The following is an 18,180-nucleotide window of genomic DNA, read 5'->3' on the forward strand; positions in this document are numbered from 1 at the left end:
CCCTCTTGCAAATGAGTGCGAGAGGGATACCATTTGTCATACATCACTTTTTTTTTTTTTTTTTACAAAGAATGACAGCATCCAACCGTGGGCTGTACTAAACTGACCAGTACAGCAGGGGAACTGTGATCCTCCTCCATGTTGGAAGGAGGATCTGGAAAATGAAGCTCCTTGTAACTCTTTCTGTGATACTTACTACTGCAAAAGTTGGTGTTGTACTTTCCAAACACTTACTATGCTGTTCCTTGAACAGAGGAATACCTTTTCCGCTGTTGTCATAGGCAGTCCCTGCTCCGCAGCGTTGTTTCACTTTTACAACTGAAAACTGCATTCCTGCATGGAAACGAGTGCCTGAAACACTTGCAAATGCTGATGATAATCCTTAGAAATGGGCCAAAAAGTTTACATTACTTTCAGAAATGGCATACATTGCAACATGACACGAACCCAAAAGAAGTGTAATCCCTGATCCTCAATGCAGATTCGTACAGTGGAAGAAAACGTCAGTTGCATATCCCTTACTATCAAGATGCCAACAGGTGATGCCAGGGTGGGTACTTCGTGTTATTTTGTAAGGTCTGCCATTTCAGAAAGTCATTTAAACTTTTTGGACATTAGTAAAGAGTATTATCAGCCGGCTGAAGTGTTTCAGGCAGTCATCTGTCTGCAGGTATGCGCTCTTCGCAACCGCTAAAATGTGGTTGCGATAATATGCAAGTACCCTAAATTTGTATTTGCTGTTCTAAACTTCAAGTCAGCTTTAAATATATAGTGCTGACTGTACTTAACTTGGTAGTTACTTTTTTTTTCAAACACTTTTATTAAATTATCACTTGTGATGTAGGCAAATTTAGCTTGCTTTTTCAGCCGTTGGCTATATTTTGTTTACAGTCTATTAACTTCCCTTTTATTACCTTAGGTATCATTATGAAATGCTTTGCAATTTTACTGTAGTTCATATACATAATATATTAGACCAATTATTGTGCACATACTCTTCTGCATTGTAATATAAAGTTATGATGTTCTTGTTACTCTGCTGTTTAGCATATTGCTTGTAATATTTTCATTCTGTCTTGCCCTGTCTGCTGTTTAGAATGTTGAATATAATATTTTCATTCCGTTTTTATTTGCTTTCTGTTTAGAATGTTGCATGTAATACTTTCATTCTGTCTTTATTTGCTTTCCGTTTAGAACGATTCTGATATTATTTTCATTATGTCTTGATGTTCCTTCTGTTTAGAATGTTGCCTGTAATATTTTCATCCTGTCTTGTCTTGCCTTCTGTTTAGAATGTCGCTTATAAGATTTTCATTCTGTTTTATTTTGCTTTCTGCTTAGAACGTTGCATGTAATATTTTCATTCTATCTTCTCTTGTTTGATTGCCATGGTTGTGGCTGATAAGGGTATTTGAACCTCTCCACCTACCTGGTTAACAGAGATTAAATAAATACAAATTAAGTTAATATAGTCCTCTCTGTATGGTAGAGAGGAATGAGGCTTTGATGATGACTCTGATGACCCATGTTAAACAAGTTGCTCTGGTGCCTGGAGACCTGGGGGCATGGTTGATGGGAGTGAATGGATGCAGCATACTTATCCATCCTGGTAGGAGAGACATGACCCAGGCTTGTTGTTTGAGTGACACATATAGAAAGCACTGGGTGTTGAATCCACAGATCATAGGCCTGTCGAACACACAGTACAGTAACTAGAGTGAGGCAAAGTAGGCAGCAGTCAGTACAGAAGCTGCTGGGGGGGGGGGTCACAATCAGCAGGTGGTGATGGAATGGGAATATAGAACCAGTATTCATATGTAACGTCATGGGTATATCAGAATATTGTAGCTTCATTTGTATAAGCATATTCTAACAGATTTAGGAAGGTGTTAGTTACATTTGTGGCAAGCGTCTTCCTACATTTGCAGCATAGAAAAGCATTGCTTGTCTTTTAATTTTTTTTCTTTCTAATGTTTTTATTGCTTGTGAAGTTTTGGAGTAGCTGTTTTTTTTTTTGTTTGTTTGTTTCTCAAGTTAGGGTTAGAGGAAAGGGCCCAGGAGTGCCAAATGAGCTAACAATAGCTCTGTGTGCACATGGAGTCACACTGCAAGTAGGCAAGCTGGGGAAGTCAGTATGCAGAGACAAGATTTCTATAGTAGGAAGACTTGAGTGGAGCTCAAGATAGAGTAGGTCCAAAAGGGAGGGAGGAAGTGCTTTTCTGTCTATCCTGAAAGTCAGTACACTTGCCCTAGGGGCAAAATTATAGGCTGATTAAGGACCCTGGACAGGAACAAATAAACCATCAGACTCTGTCCTATCAGGTCAATGCTTGCTTCTCATCTCCAACTGTAAAAATGGACCAATTGGTAAAAGTAGTGGAGTCACCCAACAGGTCTGTAGAGGAGCAAAAAAAATGTTGTGTGATAATTACTTAGAAAAATGTTTCATCACTGCAGAGAATAATGTTAAAGCAATTAAAGACTGCTATGTCAAAGGAACAAGCTCTGTTGGCATGCAGAGATAAAGATCTAACTACAGCCCAGAAGGCCTAAGTTTAGTTATATGTTCACAAATAAGAACTAGGCTAGCTGCCTATGTGGGCCATTTTGAGTCTGGGTAATTTCCCCCAAAGGTAAGAATCAAACAATGTACCTTGTATCTGTGAGGTAAACTCTTTAACTGTTATGCTAGTACCTAACGCCCCCCCCCCCCCATAATAAACATATAAATATCCATTTGTTAACCAGGTAGGCCCACTGGACACAAAATCACTTTTCATGGGTGGCCCAGGAGCATTGTCTGGTTAACTGACTTTCTCAAAGGTGACACAGTAGGTGAATGAGTGCTGAGAGAATCAAACCCCTGTATCACAGGAGCTACAGCTCACAGCCTTAACCTTGTACACCAAATATCAGAGGATGAAAATCAAACCCCTGTATCACAGGAGCTACAGCTCACAGCCTTAACCTTGTACACCAAATATCAGAGGATGAGAATCAAACCCCTGTATCACAGGAGCTACAGCTCACAGCCTTAACCTTGTACACCAAATATCAGAGGATGAGAATCAAACCCCTGTATCACAGGAGCTACAGCTCACAGCCTTAACCTTGTACACCAAATATCAGAGGATGAGAATCAAACCCCTGTATCACAAGAGCTACAGCTCACAGCCTTAACCTTCTACACCAAATATCAGAGGATGAGAATCAAACCCCTGTATCTCAGGAGCTACAGCTTACAGCCTTAACCTTCTACACCAAATATCAGAGGATGAGAATCAAACCCCTGTATCACAGGAGCTACAGCTCACAGCCTTAACCTTCTACACCAAATATCAGAGAATGAGAATCAAACCCCTGTATCACAGGAGCTACAGCTCACAGCCTTAACCTTGTACACCAAATATCAGAGGATGAGAATCAAACTCCTGTATCACAGGAGCTACAGCTCACAGCCTTAACCTTCTACACCAAATATCAGAGGATGAGAATCAAACCCCTGTATCACAGGAGCTACAGCTCACAGCCTTAACCTTATACACCAAATATCAGAGGATGGGTCTGATCAGTGGTTCAACCATTAGTTAGAGGTGGCATGGAGAAGATGACTGAGTGTCTCCTGGGAGGGAGAGAGGTAGGGGCAGACTGGGTCTGTCCACTGTCATAACCACTTGGCATTTAGAAAGTATAACAAAAAGATGATTTCTGGAATAGTTCTCATAGAGAATGCTTGGCAGTGTGCACTCATACAAAGGAGAGTGTTAGGGGCACTGAAGCCATGCATATTGGTTGTTCCCCCTAGTAATAAAAGGTGTAGTGTCTGTCTAATACATCCTTATTCTTGGGATGCCTCTGAGGCACAAATGACCATCACAGCTGCTTGGGGTATGACTCCTCTGCATGGCTCTTGTCTCCATGCTGGAGATACCTAATATAAGGAAATGAATAGACAGAGACTGACTGGGTAATCAAAATGTTTGGCAGACATAGGGACAACAGGACCTAGAAAAAAAATCTGTGCATCAATAAATTCCCTTTTTATAAGATTTAGTTTGACTGTGTTTATGCTTCTTTACTAAATTTTCATTTATAAGCCACGGTGGTGCAGCGGTAGCATTGTCACCTCACAGCAAGAGGTTTTCCCGTTTGATTCTCGGCTGGAGCACCTTCTGTGTGGAGTCTGTATGTTGTCCCTGCAGTTGAGTGGCATTCAAAAGACATACATGAATGGGCGTGCCTTCGTTGAAGGTTGGGCGTCGGGATGGCACCTCGGCTCCATAAAAAATCTACTACCAATCATTAGCAGACCGGAGTTCCGCTGTGGCGACCCCTAACCATGAAAAAGCCAAAAGAAGAACAACAACAACAACTACATTTTCTTTTACATCTTCAAGTAAACACAAGGCCGACACATACCAAAGTGCACAAGAAACCATTTTACCAATAAGCAGCTTTGAAATAACAGAAAACACCAGCATACATAAGTGAAAATTGTGTAAATACAAAATCTATTTTATAAGCAGACTAAGACATTCTGAAATACGAATTATGGTCTGCAAACTATCTGTGAAACTAAAGGCATTTGGTACAAGTGCCTTGTAGTTTTGTATGCATCAGGGATATTTTTTATCAATCTACAAACCTCACCTAATGATATCATATGTCATTAAATAATGACATACATTTGATTTTCAGACTTCATATCATTTAGAAAATGTACGATATGCAAACTTGCTATTCTAACAACTTCCTAAGTTTATAACAGCAATACTTAAAATCTGTTCCTGATTCTGGGCCTTTGCCTCCTCATTACTTTTGGCATTGTACAGATATCTTGTGATTAGATGTTAATGCATCACATTAATTATACCATTGGGTGTGTACAGTGTTCCCTGAATGACCTGTTGTCTACAATATATTTTCAAGCCTTAAGCAGTGTACACATGTCCCTTATGGACTTTGGATGTGCATGTTAACATTAATAGGATGCAGCATGTCTTTTATCACTCAGTAAAAACATTCAATGAATCTGATGAGTCTCCCTTCATGGAGCCTTGCATTTTTATCATTCGGATACATTGTTGGCACCTATCAGAAAGGTTTTGAAGAAATACTCATCAGCCTCTTACCATAATTGTGTTTACAGAGCAGACACTGTGAATTAAATCACCTTTATTGTTGGTAAAGTAAGTTGTGAAAATTCTTTGTGCAAGTTTTTTAAACCAGCGAGGAGCAATAATAACTAGTTTATGTTTTGAATATTTAAACTGCAGTATGTCGATGCTTGGTGATGGCAGTCTTTAGGCATTATTATATAAAAACTGTTTGGTTGTTTTTTTTTTTTTATTTAGAAAACAGATAATATTCTGTAAGGCAAAAGATAAAGGAAGGGGGGGGTAGTGTAATCAAAATCATAGGAAGCAAACCTTAAATAGGAACTGCATGCATTTGGAGATATGGAACATAAAAGGGAAAGCAATCAGTGAAAACAGACTTTAAAGTGAAGAAGTTAATGAACAAAAAAATAAGATTGAAGGAAAGAAAAAAGCTTGAACTGAGATGCTAGTAGAAATAGCAAAAGCACCTCAAAACAAAAACAACTTTCAGAAAAAGAAGAAATAATACTGCTTCATCTGAAAAACATGGAAGAAAGATAAGACTGATAATATAAGAACAGATGCATTCTGGATCTCTTGATTTCTTATATAAAAATTCACATCTTAGCTCCTGTGTTTAAAGAAAATCTTCCAAAGAAACACACTGCTGAACTTTCTGGAAATGCCTTGATTTTCTGTCCATCAAATAATTGCAGCAACCCTGCTGGAGCTACATCAAATGCAAGTCGCTTTATGGATGAAAACAAAAAACTTCTGGCTTGCAGTTGTTGATCATTTTTCTCTTTCCTTAGAACAGTGAAATGGAGAAGAGAAAAAGACATACTTTTGATGGATTAAGGGAAAGACCCTTAAAATTCTCTTTTCTCATAAAAACTCTGATGAAGTCAGCAAAAGCTAAGAAATTTATAACCCTGAGAATATAAACACATTAACATGATGCAGCGGGAATGAAAAGGAAGGAAGAATGAGTTCTGCCCCATGATTCATTTGGTTTCTTTTTTGTTGTTCTTGTTTTTCAGCAATTTTTATTAGTGACTACCAAAGTATGAATGCAAATGAAAACTGCTGCATTTTAATATTTTGTGCTGGTTGGCAATGACCATCATTCATGTAAGGAATATGCTTGCTCTGGAATTTGTGTGTGTCACTACAGTAAAATTACAGCAGCACATACAGTGTCACTGAGGTAACTTATTGAAACTTTACTATTTTTTTTCGGAAGCAGAACAATGAACATACTACAGAAAATCATAAAAATCATAGAAAACACAAGGCAGCTGGACCATGTGGCCATTTAGACCTTACAAGTACCCACCCTAAGATCTTACATTTCAAGGACAGAAAGGTCAGTAATGCTAGGGGTGGATTTGTGAATGTACAACCAATTGTCTAACTCCTTTTTGAAAGATGATGTGTCACCTTGCTTGCTTGATCTAGGATGAAAGTTTGTTTCAGAAATGATATAGTCATTGTGTGACAAATCTATGTCTCCACTGTGATTTATATGCAGAAGCAGGTTCTGTGGACCTAGTGCTCACTGTCCTGAAAAGCAAGGCAAAAATGGATCTAAGGAGAATATAGGACACTGAATACAGAGACAGATTCCTTTGTCTTCTGCTGGCAGCTCATGTCTTTTAGGCCTGAACTCTTTTTTGTTAGGAAGCTCTGGAATATCCCCAACTACCTAATATGTCAGTGAGATACATACTAAAGGAGGCATTGTATTCAATGATGGGCCTGATCAGTGTAAAATATAGTGGGGTAAGGCCCCACTTAAAGGAATTTCAATAGCCTTTTATAGCACGATGATAAAAGAAAAGGAATTATCTATCCACCTTCCAAGCTATCTTACAACATCTTTATTTTAGAGTGTAGTATTGTCTATATGATAAGCTGCATTGTTTACCAAATGCAACAATATTGCACTTGTTACATTTAGTTCTAGCCCATTTTCTGCGTACCAGTTATTAATATGCATAGGTTCAATTTGTAACTTCTTCATGTCAGAAGGGGATTTAATGATGATAGGCAGTTTATAATTATCCAGAAACTTAGTTAACCAGAGTTACTTTTTTTCGCCTGAAGATCAGAGAAATAGATGCCAAATATCAGAGGAGCTAGTATTGATCTCAAAGAAATTCCACCGGCTGCCTTTGTGCTCTCCAAACATGCACCTGCCACCCTCACTGGGCGGCTTCAGTCCGTCAGCTAATTTGCTTTCCACTTAACTTTACAGGGATCAGTTTGGAGCACAGTGGTATGATATTAAATGTTTTGGACAGGTCATGTATGGATAGTATGACCACTGTCCATGGCTTCTGTTAGCCTTTCAAAGAAGTTTACCAGATTTGGTAGATAGGATCTACCCATAACAAAGCCAAAGTGCTGGGAGTGAAGGCATATAAGATTTCCAATATTGTAGTTTATCAGGCAGTTATGACCCTTCAATGGCCTTGCAGATGAGGCATATCAGGTTATAGGATTTTAGTTTTGGGGGTCCATAGTGTAATTGCCCTTGTGAAATGATATCAAAGCTGTTGGAAGTCATATCTCAGAGACAAAGTCAGCGGCTAAGCTCAAGTAAAATAGCTGTTGGAGTGGATGCACCCAAGCATACTTACTGCTGTTCAGTAGCCAGCTGCTTGTATTATCAGGTGCCATGGAGGATGTTTTTTTTTCTAGAAAGTACCATTAGCAAGTCTTCTTTTTTAAAGATCCTGTGGAATAGGTGGTTTTGCATAGTTGTTGGGGGGAGGGTTGAAATTTGAACTGAATTTGATATCTAATTTATCTGTAATATCTACAGGTTTGATTTGAATACTGTGATACTTACCTCTGATGGTTTGGGGATTTTGATGGTGAAGGTTACCACTGTGTAGTATACTTGTGTGTTCATAGCTTAACAGGTTCATAGGTGTGTATTAGGCTAATGGCCCTGGAGCCTTTACAAGCCTAGCCCATAGATGTGCCCTGGTATCGTGCCACCCGATGTTAGTGGGTTAGTGCATGTAGATGCATTTGAAAGGCCTAGGTCAAGAATGTTTTGTCCTTTAGTGAATTATTTGACTATTTGGTCCAGAGAGTTCTTATTTATGAAACCAAGACTTTTCTGGGCATAAACTACATTTGAGGTATAGTTATCCCAGTTTATTGAATGATCTTTAAAGTTCATCCAGTATATTTAGCAATCAAACAAGGTTTTCAGGTGGCATTGACTGGGTTCTGTAACATGCTATTATTTGATAATTGGTTTTACTTTGTATGATTTGTATTAATGTAGGTGTTTAGGAATCTGCCTCTGGATAATGTGGCTGTTAACAAATATGGATATTCCACTGCTTTTCCCATTGGGTCTAAACATGTGCTAGGTGCAAATCCCTGTTATTGAATGAGTACTTTCAGAAGAAGACTTTCTGCAGTGTTAAATCAAGTTTCAGTAACAGTAATACACTCGTGAATGTACTTCAAATGCAGGAGGTCCTTAAGGTCAGGTAATCTGTTACTTAGACTCTTAGCAACAAGCAGTTTTACCTTGATATTGTTTGTATTTTTTTTTTTAGGTTGGGATATTCATTATGTGGACACTGCCTAAAAGAGGCATTATGGGGGCAGAAAGGGCTTTAGCCAGTATGCAAACCATTGCAATGAGATATGTGAACTGTCCTTGGTGAAGCATGCAGGGCTTTACAGCAACTAATCTTTACTTATTTGTACCTGTACAAGGTTTTATCTTCACTCATTTATGCAATCATAAAATAATATCAGTAGAATAAAGATAAAGAAGGAAATTATTCCACAAGTTAAGGTGGGATTCAGAAGATGCACAAATCAGCTCAGTATTAATATACACCAAACTGACAGGCCTCTGTTTAATCATATATCGTAATTCAAAAGTAGGCTCCAAACAAAGTTCTTAAGAAGAATTAATTAGAGAGTCTGAAAGCAATAGACAGCAGCCCAACCACAAATATTGTGCTATTGCCAATAGCAGCCAGACATTACAGTGACATCAAGCTGGAAAATAGGGCAACTAAACATTTCAGCGTACATCCAGGTAGGCAAAATATTGTCTCACTGCGTAATAAAAATACTAAACAAAGCTGCAGAAAGCAGCTACAGCTGCTACATTGACTTGCTGTCCTTACTATGATTTATACAAACTGTAGTGATGCTCTGGTCATCCTTATATAGGGTACTAAGCCATATATGCAACTCATCAAATCATTATTATATCATGGCACAATACATGTATTAAGATAGCAATAGTCAATAGCTCATTGTGCTTAGCTCAGGAATGTTTTATGAGAAATCAAAATAAATATTAAGCTCTTTTGTCCCACTAGGATGATCTCCCATTATGAAGACATTTTTGAAGAATGGGTAAAACTAAGAAATATGTCTTGTGCCAGAGGTTACGCAAGGAATCTGGTGGATAACATTGTAGAAATATACAAACAGTTGGAGGGATAACTACAAGCCGCTGTTAGGCATAGGTCTAAGTTATGTAACACAAGTAAGTAAAACACCCCAGCGTGAGAAAGCTTATATTTATTCAGTATAACCAATAATCTAAGAAGATGAGAAATGTTATTAAAAAGAATTGAAACATTTTTTATGGTAAATCCAGAAATACATGAAGTCTTCTGAACTGAACCAATGTTCATTACAAAAACTGCACCAAATTTTAAGAGGCTTTTAGAAAATAAATTAAATGTGGATAACAGCTGTACTAGGGGTGCACATGTTTGCGGTCATTGTAATCAATGATATTTCATTATTAAAGTATCTGAACTTACTTTAGTCAATTTACTGAAAAGTAAAGTTGCATCACAAAAAGATAACTGTACAACTTGTAGAATAGTACACTTAGCCAAGTGTGAAAGTTGTACGTGTTTCAACATTGGTAAGACTGAATATTTACTTAAAACTTGTATTTATGAACACTTATATGATAAACATTCAGTCAAATGTATGAATTTTAAGTTTACTTATGGTATCCTTGTACAAGTAAACTTTGATCCCTGAGGGGATTGCTGAAAAAGTCTGTTAAATAACAAAGAACTGCAGTGGCAGCTAAGGTTGTCAGCTATGTTTCCAATAGGATTAAATGAGTCTATACCTACTGCACCAGTTTTAAGGATGAAGGCTGCAAAAATATAAAGAAAATATTTAAACATATTTTAATTAATTTAAGCACATTTTATTGAATTGTGTAAAAATGAAATGATAATATATTTATTTTGCATACAAAAGTACATTTTATTATTATTATTTCTAAAGTTTTTAAAGTTTACAAACAAGTATTAATTTATGCACAAAAAGTATCTTGGTTAATTCAGGGTTAATTATTTTGATGAACAGAAGAATAATTATAATTAATTAACAAGTTTGTATTCAGCCAATGGAATGTGGTGGGTATTGTATTTAAATAAATTTTGTTTAACACTATTTAATTTTGTATTCTGATGAAGTCCCTGTTCAGTGGGATGAAAGCACTCAGTGTTTATTTTGACTATTTATATTAAAATGGGGATTTTAAACCTAGATGACGCTCATTTTGGTGTGTTTTGACATTTTTGTTTTTAGGTTGATACTCAATGCACTACATCTTCCATTTTCTTCTAATGTTTTATGAATCACAGCTGACTACTAACCTTAAACAAGGGTATGCACTGCCTGAATAACTTGGAACCAACTTGTTGCAGTGTAAAAGAATCAGATCAGAGAATTCAACCGAGTAATTTATTACTGTAACTTAAAAAAATAAAATGCAACAATCTAAATAATGCACGTAACAATATTTAAGCGCTTTTGTCTCATGCAGAAGATTTCACCAGAAATGTAACCTTCATCCTGTCACTTCTTTTTATAAACTTCCTAAAAAGAAATTTAAAGTGACTGTGTATATCTTCACACTATACAGCATAATTGAAAAACAGAACTGCCTTTCCTTAAGGAACTACATAAAAATAATCATCACTCACTTGTCTTAGAAAATTTTCTTAAAAATAATTTTTTTTTAGTTTTTCATCTCAGTTACTAAAGACAAATGCAGCTTAAGAATATAATGTTCTATAAAATATTAATAAAGCTAATTAAAATTCTAAGAATATAAAACGTGATAAAAAGAATATGAAGCAGAAATTTCTTGCTATGAATTTTAAAGGTAAAAATTCAAATTTGGAAGATGGTAGAAAGGATATAATATTTATAAGTAAAGAAGACCAGCGAGTGGCAACCAGTCATTCCGGTTTTAGACCTGGTTTGAAGGGACTGCAGTGCAAGAATTGCAAACAAAAGGTAGGTACCCATTTTGGTAGTTTGAAAAACAAGTTGAATGGTATCACAAGAGGTTTAAAAGTGAGCAAAGTTTCTGGAACTGATTTAAATAGTGTTATTAACAAGTAAGCTATTAGAGCAGAAACAAACTTTATTAATAAGCAATTGAGTATCAATAATGACTGTGATGTGTGCATTTGAGTTTGGGGAAGGAATTTGCTTTTAAGAACTGGATAAACACGATTTATACATTTTCAGGCATTGGAAGCATTAGAACTGACAAGCCTTTCAATGAGTAAATAACTGTGAACAATTGTAATAGTGTAAAATACTGTATTTTTGATTTCAAGTAAAAGTTGTCGATTGTCAAAGGGCTGCAAATAGACAATACTTCCTTAAGAGAATGTATTACAAAAAAGATTGTTCCCTTAAGGCTTCACATGTATAGTAGGTTCCCAAATGGTTTGGACAATAGAGATCCAATGTTTACAGAATTTGTTAAACTTTTTAACCAGCATGGTATTGAACTAATAGAATTAATAATTAATTAGAATTTTAAATTTATTAACAAGTTATTGAAATAAACTGATGGTTTAAATGAACTAATTCAAAAGGCATTATTTGAAAGTTATAGATCTTTGTTTTTTAACTTTTTTATGTACAGATAAAAATATGAAGGAACTGTTAAAAGGAAACACAAGAAATTGGTACATGATACTGATCAGTATTCTAAGAATACAGCTTATCCAACATTAAATAGGAGGAGGTTTATGAATAAAAATGGGGAAAACTATGAGACAGAGTTGTGAGAATTTATGAGCCACTAGAAAGAGAAAATGATAATTGTAATTCAGAAGAACAATGTGCAGAATATGTTAATAACCCTGGAGATGGATTGATTACTAGTGACATAAGGATTTTCCCCCTCTTCGAAGGTCAGAGAGAATGGAAAATGGGGGAAGGAAACACATGGATATGGGACTGACAAATGCCTATAGACAAGGTTATTACAGAACCAAGGGCAATATTTGGAACAACAGTCCCAAGGGCAGATGACAGAGATATTAGGAGATGATATTGAAATAGATTATGGATGGATATTATTCACTAAAAAGGTTTTAACATTTTTAACTATAGTAGTTCGGCTATTGATATAAACTTTTTTACATTATTTGAAAAGCAGTTGAAATTTGTCCCTATTAGATAAAGGAGACGTTTTGGTGGAATTAAAGTTGTATATTAGGAAATTAAATTTAGCATTCTTTCTTAATGATGGTACTAAAGGACTGAATAAAAAATTGGACAAGTCACTGAAAAGGAAAAGTGCCTTTAATCCCCTTTTGCAATCAGTTTTAGCTTATTTCAAAAGAGCTTGTATTGATGACATTTACAAATTGTTTGCAGTAATATGAGTAGGGCTGAAATAGATCTTTTAAATACATTGATATTGAAAAATAAATCTATCAGAGGAATGAAACACGAAAAAGGTGGGGGTATAATGATTTGTAATACCATTGATTATGTTACTAGTATGGTTGAAATATAACATAATTCTGATTTTTATAGCTTAGATTCAAGAAATGAAGTAAATATGGCATATTAATGGTTTGCATCCATTTGCACTTAAGTGGAATTTGGTCAAAGGACAATTTATCAGTCTTTCCTGAATGACTTCTAGTCCTCAGGATTTAGAAGAGGAAATGGAAAAAATGAGAGTTATGTTTATAGAAGGAGGGTATCCCAATGAAATGGTAATTCAGATTAAGAGGGAAGTTATGGAAGGATGGAATAATAGGTTTACCCCATTATTAGGGAACATGAAAGAGGGTATTAAAAAGACAAAGCTGACAGAAAAAGTTATGAAATAGCATGTGCAGTGACATATAATGAAATGTCAAGTGATATAAAAAATGTTATAAAAGCGAACTGGAAATTTCTTGAAGGCAATGAACTACTGATAAAGAACCACTTTTTATCAACAAAACATTGATGAATTTTAAACAACTATTCAAAGGTAATAAGAAAAGCAAAATCAACAAGGAAAAAGCAGAGACAACTAAATGTGGTTATTGTAAGCAATATACATATATTACTGAAGATAAATATGTTATTCTAAAGAATAGATTGGGTTCCAGAAACTGTGGCTCTGCAGGTATAGTCTACCGAGCAAAGTGTTCAGTATGTGATGGGTTTTATATGAGAAAGATGGAGAGATCACTGAAAAAAAGAATTTATGAACATAACTATGATATTAAAAAAGTGGTGCAGCGGTTTGCGTTATTGTCTCAAAACAAGAGGTTCTCCAGTTTGATTTTCAGCTGGGGTGCCTTCTGTGTAGAGTCTGTATGTCCTCTTTGCATTTGTGAGGACTTCCTCTGGGTACTCCAATTTCCTAACACGTTACAAAGACATGTGTCTGGAGCATTTCTCCCCAGGCCTCTGCTGAAAATTGGCTCATTCCAAGTCAGACTTTCCCGGTGAACAAATGTTAAATAAATAAATAAAACTACATGAATAAAAACTATAATAACTCCTTGGCTAAACATGTAGAGTATTATAAGGGATATAAAATTTACCTTTGGGATTACAGATATATTTGGAAAAGCCCTAGGAGAGGTGAATATGAGAATTTAATAGAGTATAAGGAGTTCCTCTAGCAATTAACATTATATTCAGAGAGAGAACTCCAAGGTTGAATGAGAATGTGTCCTTGCAGCCAGTTTTAAAACTTAGAACTAAGCTATGAACACAAAAGGTATTCTATAAGGTGCTGTTTTTTATAAAGAGTATCTGACATTTTTTTAAATGTTCTGCACATATTCAACATTTTGAAATCTTTTCATCACAAGTATTATATTCATAAAATTATAATAAGCATTAGTACTATTTTTATAAAACATTATACTCTCATGCATTTGTTTTGAGTAAATTAATAGTTTTTAAGAAAGATTTCTAAGACAAGTGAGCAATGATAATTTTTATGTAGGTCCTTAAGGAAAGGTAGCTCCATTTTTCAATTTTGGTATAAAGTATAAAGATATACATAAGCCACTTTAATTTCTTTTTTAGGAAGGTTATAAAAGGAAGTGAAATGATGAAGGTACCATTTCTGATGAAGTCTTCCATGTGGGACAAAAGTGTTTAAGATGGAGTTATGTACCTCATTTAGATTGTTGCATTTTATTTATTTTATTTATTGCAATAAAGTATACGGTTGAATTCTCCGGTCTGGTTCTTTTACACTGTGGCAAGTTGGTTCACAGCTGACTACTACTACATATGGTATGGAATCAAGATGATTTCTAAAGTGTTCTTAAAGAGCTAATATTCTGTGTTATCTTTCTCTTGCAGGCCATGTAGCTTTGCCACCACTTTTCTTTTACTGTCCAACCATTTCTGTCTCCACAACAGTCCAAGCTGGTTACATTCTCCAGATTGTTTTTTCTTTAGTGCATCTGATATTCATGGATGTAGAGCTTTGCATTCTGCATGTTTCAAATCTTAATGTAATTATTAGGAACAGATACCATGATTTGCAGGTTGGCAATAACAAGAAATAAAAAACAATGCAACGAGTACTTAGAAGTCAAAACTTCAAAAGAGGAAAAAGAAATACATAACTGAAGAGAATTTGAAATGAACATCACCACTCAATAAATAGTACCTTTCTGCAGGTTCATAGGAAATATGTCTTATGGTATGCATAGACAAGGGACAGCCTGGTCATGTACAAGTAAAACTTCCTAAAGGGATCTGTAAAACAGGGTGAAGTGATACCTCCAGTTTAAGGAACTAGTAAGGACTGCAATTGTAGTGGACATTTAATCAGTCTTGTTATAGTATTTTTATTAAAATTCAGCCAAAACAGCAGAAGGCTGTGTAATACTCTTAGCATTTAGTAGTTATGAGAGGTAACAGTAGATGTAACAAGAACAATCCTTGTTAATCCTAGTATTACTACAGCACTCATTGAGAATGTATCTACTTACACTTTAATATGTCAGATACTATTCTAATGTATACTGTGACATGGGTCCAGGTAACAGCTGAAAAGGGTGTTGTGTCAGGCCTCACATGCAGTTTGGAATCAATGTCATTAATAAAAAAATAAACTGATTAAAGCTACTCCTGTATGATTAAAATTCAAGCATATCTTTTGATGGACTAAACAGAAATTCTGATTATGCAGATCAAATTCATTTACACAGGGTAACAGCTAAGAAATGGTTCTTCATAGTTTCACTAAATTTGTTGTAATTCCACTGATTCATTTAGTATCATCTAATACCTGTAATCCCATCAGGGCCACACTATCTCCTGTCACTCTGTTGGAAGTCTTTTAAATGAGATATTCTATCAGGAAGACATTCTCTTCATTAATTATGCTAGGACCTCTGTACATGTAGCACTGACAAGAGCTTGTGTTTTGTAATCTTACTATAGACTCCACAATGAGGTTCCTATTCCTGTTAATTTTATTCAAACATCCTGCTTGTGTCAGCCCTGCAGGGTTTGCTTGATTAGGGCAATCCCACAGAAGCCCTTCTGTCTTTTAAACCTTGCTGTGTGTCATACCGCTCAACTTCTATGTGCAAGAAATCTGGACCAAGACAAAAGGGGGGGGGGACAAGGGCCCAAAATCAAGGACAGATTTTAAATATTGCTTATATAAACTTAGAAAATTGCAAAAATAACAAGTTTTGCATTAACATAAATTTTCTGATAGATATGAAGTCTGAAACTTAGATGTATGTAATTACTTAATGACTTCAGTCCTTAATGATCTGCCAGAAAACCATAGATCTTAGAAGACACAGGCCAAACATATGAGATAAAATCTGGACAGTTGAGAGGTATGCCATGCATCCTTAGAGTCTGTTAATTGCACTTAGCCTCTTAAAACTATTTCTTAACAATGTGGGATCCCCCCGATTCTCCTAATCCCAAATAAAACAATTCTTTCAGGTTATCTTACAATGACTATTCTGTCCTGATGCATACTCCCAGCTCATTAACTTTGCTATCCCTCAGGTTTTGTGATATATACCCCTAGATCTGTTATCTCTCAACATTTGTGATTCTGACTTTCTACTTATTTTTGAGTCTTACTTGTCAAACATCACATTATTGCTTGCTTATTTATTTATTCATTCATTCATTCATTTATTTATTTATTTAGGGCCAGTTAGCCTAAACAGCTTGTCTTTAAGATTTTGCAGGAAAATACTGTGTTATAGGCACAGAAAGAGCAACAAATTCCACCCAAACTGTAACCGAAAGCTGGGATTGAACCCCAAGACTTGTACTTGAGCAGCAGCAGCAACATCAACAACTTTATTGCCTAGCATGTGGTGGGAACTCTGAAATTGTTAGTCCTTTCATGGACACTGAATATTTTAATAATGTGTATATGTGTGTGTCTGTCCCTCTTGCCACCTTAGTGTGTTGGGCCTAATAGGGGTGTCACCAGAGTCAGGTAAGAAGGAACCCATATCTCTTCAGCTACACCTGCGGGTGCGCTACATTTGGGGGCGAGATTTCCTGTACTGCCTTGGACTCCACCCTATTCCCCTGTATGTGTGGAAAGCAAATCCAACAGAAATATGAGCCCAGAAGTAGCTGCTAAGTGGTGCAAACAGCACAATGCTCAGTCAGAGCATTGCTTAGATCTGGTGTTGCCAGGGGTCACATGGACTGATATGCAAATACATCAAGTCACAGGATCCTTGCCAGTTGTGGGGCATGGATTTTTGTTGAACAGCTCTGTGGACCCTACCAAGCACAGCACATTGGCCTTATTAGAATGGAAAAGTCCTTTAGTGTATGAACACATACCTTCGAGTGTACAAATTTCAGGTGAGAGTGCAGTCCGTGTGGTAAACCCTGAGAAGTGCACTACCTCAGCAACAGAGAAAATACCTGTGGAAGCTACTCAAGTAGGTCAGAACCTTACACCAGAAGCTGCAGCTTCACTGCCCATAAATACTATAGGGCCTGAAATTTTGAAAGCTTTGGGAAGTATTGTAGAAAAATGCTTAAAGCCTACACAGCCATTCACTGGGATTGGCTACCGCAAATTGCGTTTCTTTTCTGGCAAACAACCCACACCTCAGGGACAGGAAGATTTTGAATCCTGGATGGATCAAGCTTCACAAGCCCTAGAGGAGTGGGATATCCCAGAATCTCAGAAGAAGCAGTGGATAGCTGAAAGTCTAAAGGGATTAGCTGTGGATACCATACACAACCTAGGGATGGGTAAGCAAGATTGCACGGCCAAGGACTATTTAGTAGTACTGCAGGTTGTGTTTGGAAGGACCGAGAGAGCTGCTGACCTACTGTATCAGTTTGAACATACATACCAAGAAGTTGGTGAGAAACTATCTGGTTACATTAAGCGATTAGATAAAATGCTCCACCAGATCATCCTAAAGAAGGGGGTGGATCCGAAAGTAGCTGGCCAAGTACGGATGGGACAAATTTTACAGGGAGCTCAAGCTATGGACTCCATTGTGTGGAAAATGAGGATGAGAAATAGGGAAGAGACTAACTTATTCTCAGTTGGTTAAAGAGGTGAGGGAAGAGGAAGCCCTGTTGGAAGCTAAATCTCAGTGTTCAACAACAACTAAAACTGTGAGTAAACACCAGCAGGAGCCTATAGCCATGCTCACTACTCAAACAGGAGTCGTGGCCCAGAGTGTCCGCAATGTAGAGGTGTCACAGTTGCAGATGCAGGTGTCTTCCCTGACCGACGCCATAGCTCAAGTCACCAAGACAGTTGCAG

At 36.5% G+C, this 18,180-nt stretch overlaps 1 pseudogene; it reads right to left on the bottom strand.

Moving 5' to 3' along the window:
• Positions 1–18,180, bottom strand: part of LOC122816748 — a 198,816-nt pseudogene that overhangs the window by 15,986 nt on the left and 164,650 nt on the right.

This window comes from Protopterus annectens, chromosome 1.part1, assembly GCF_019279795.1.
Source record: "Protopterus annectens isolate FY-2018-M chromosome 1.part1, PAN1.0, whole genome shotgun sequence".
In the NCBI taxonomy this organism is placed as follows: Eukaryota; Metazoa; Chordata; order Ceratodontiformes; family Protopteridae; genus Protopterus; species Protopterus annectens.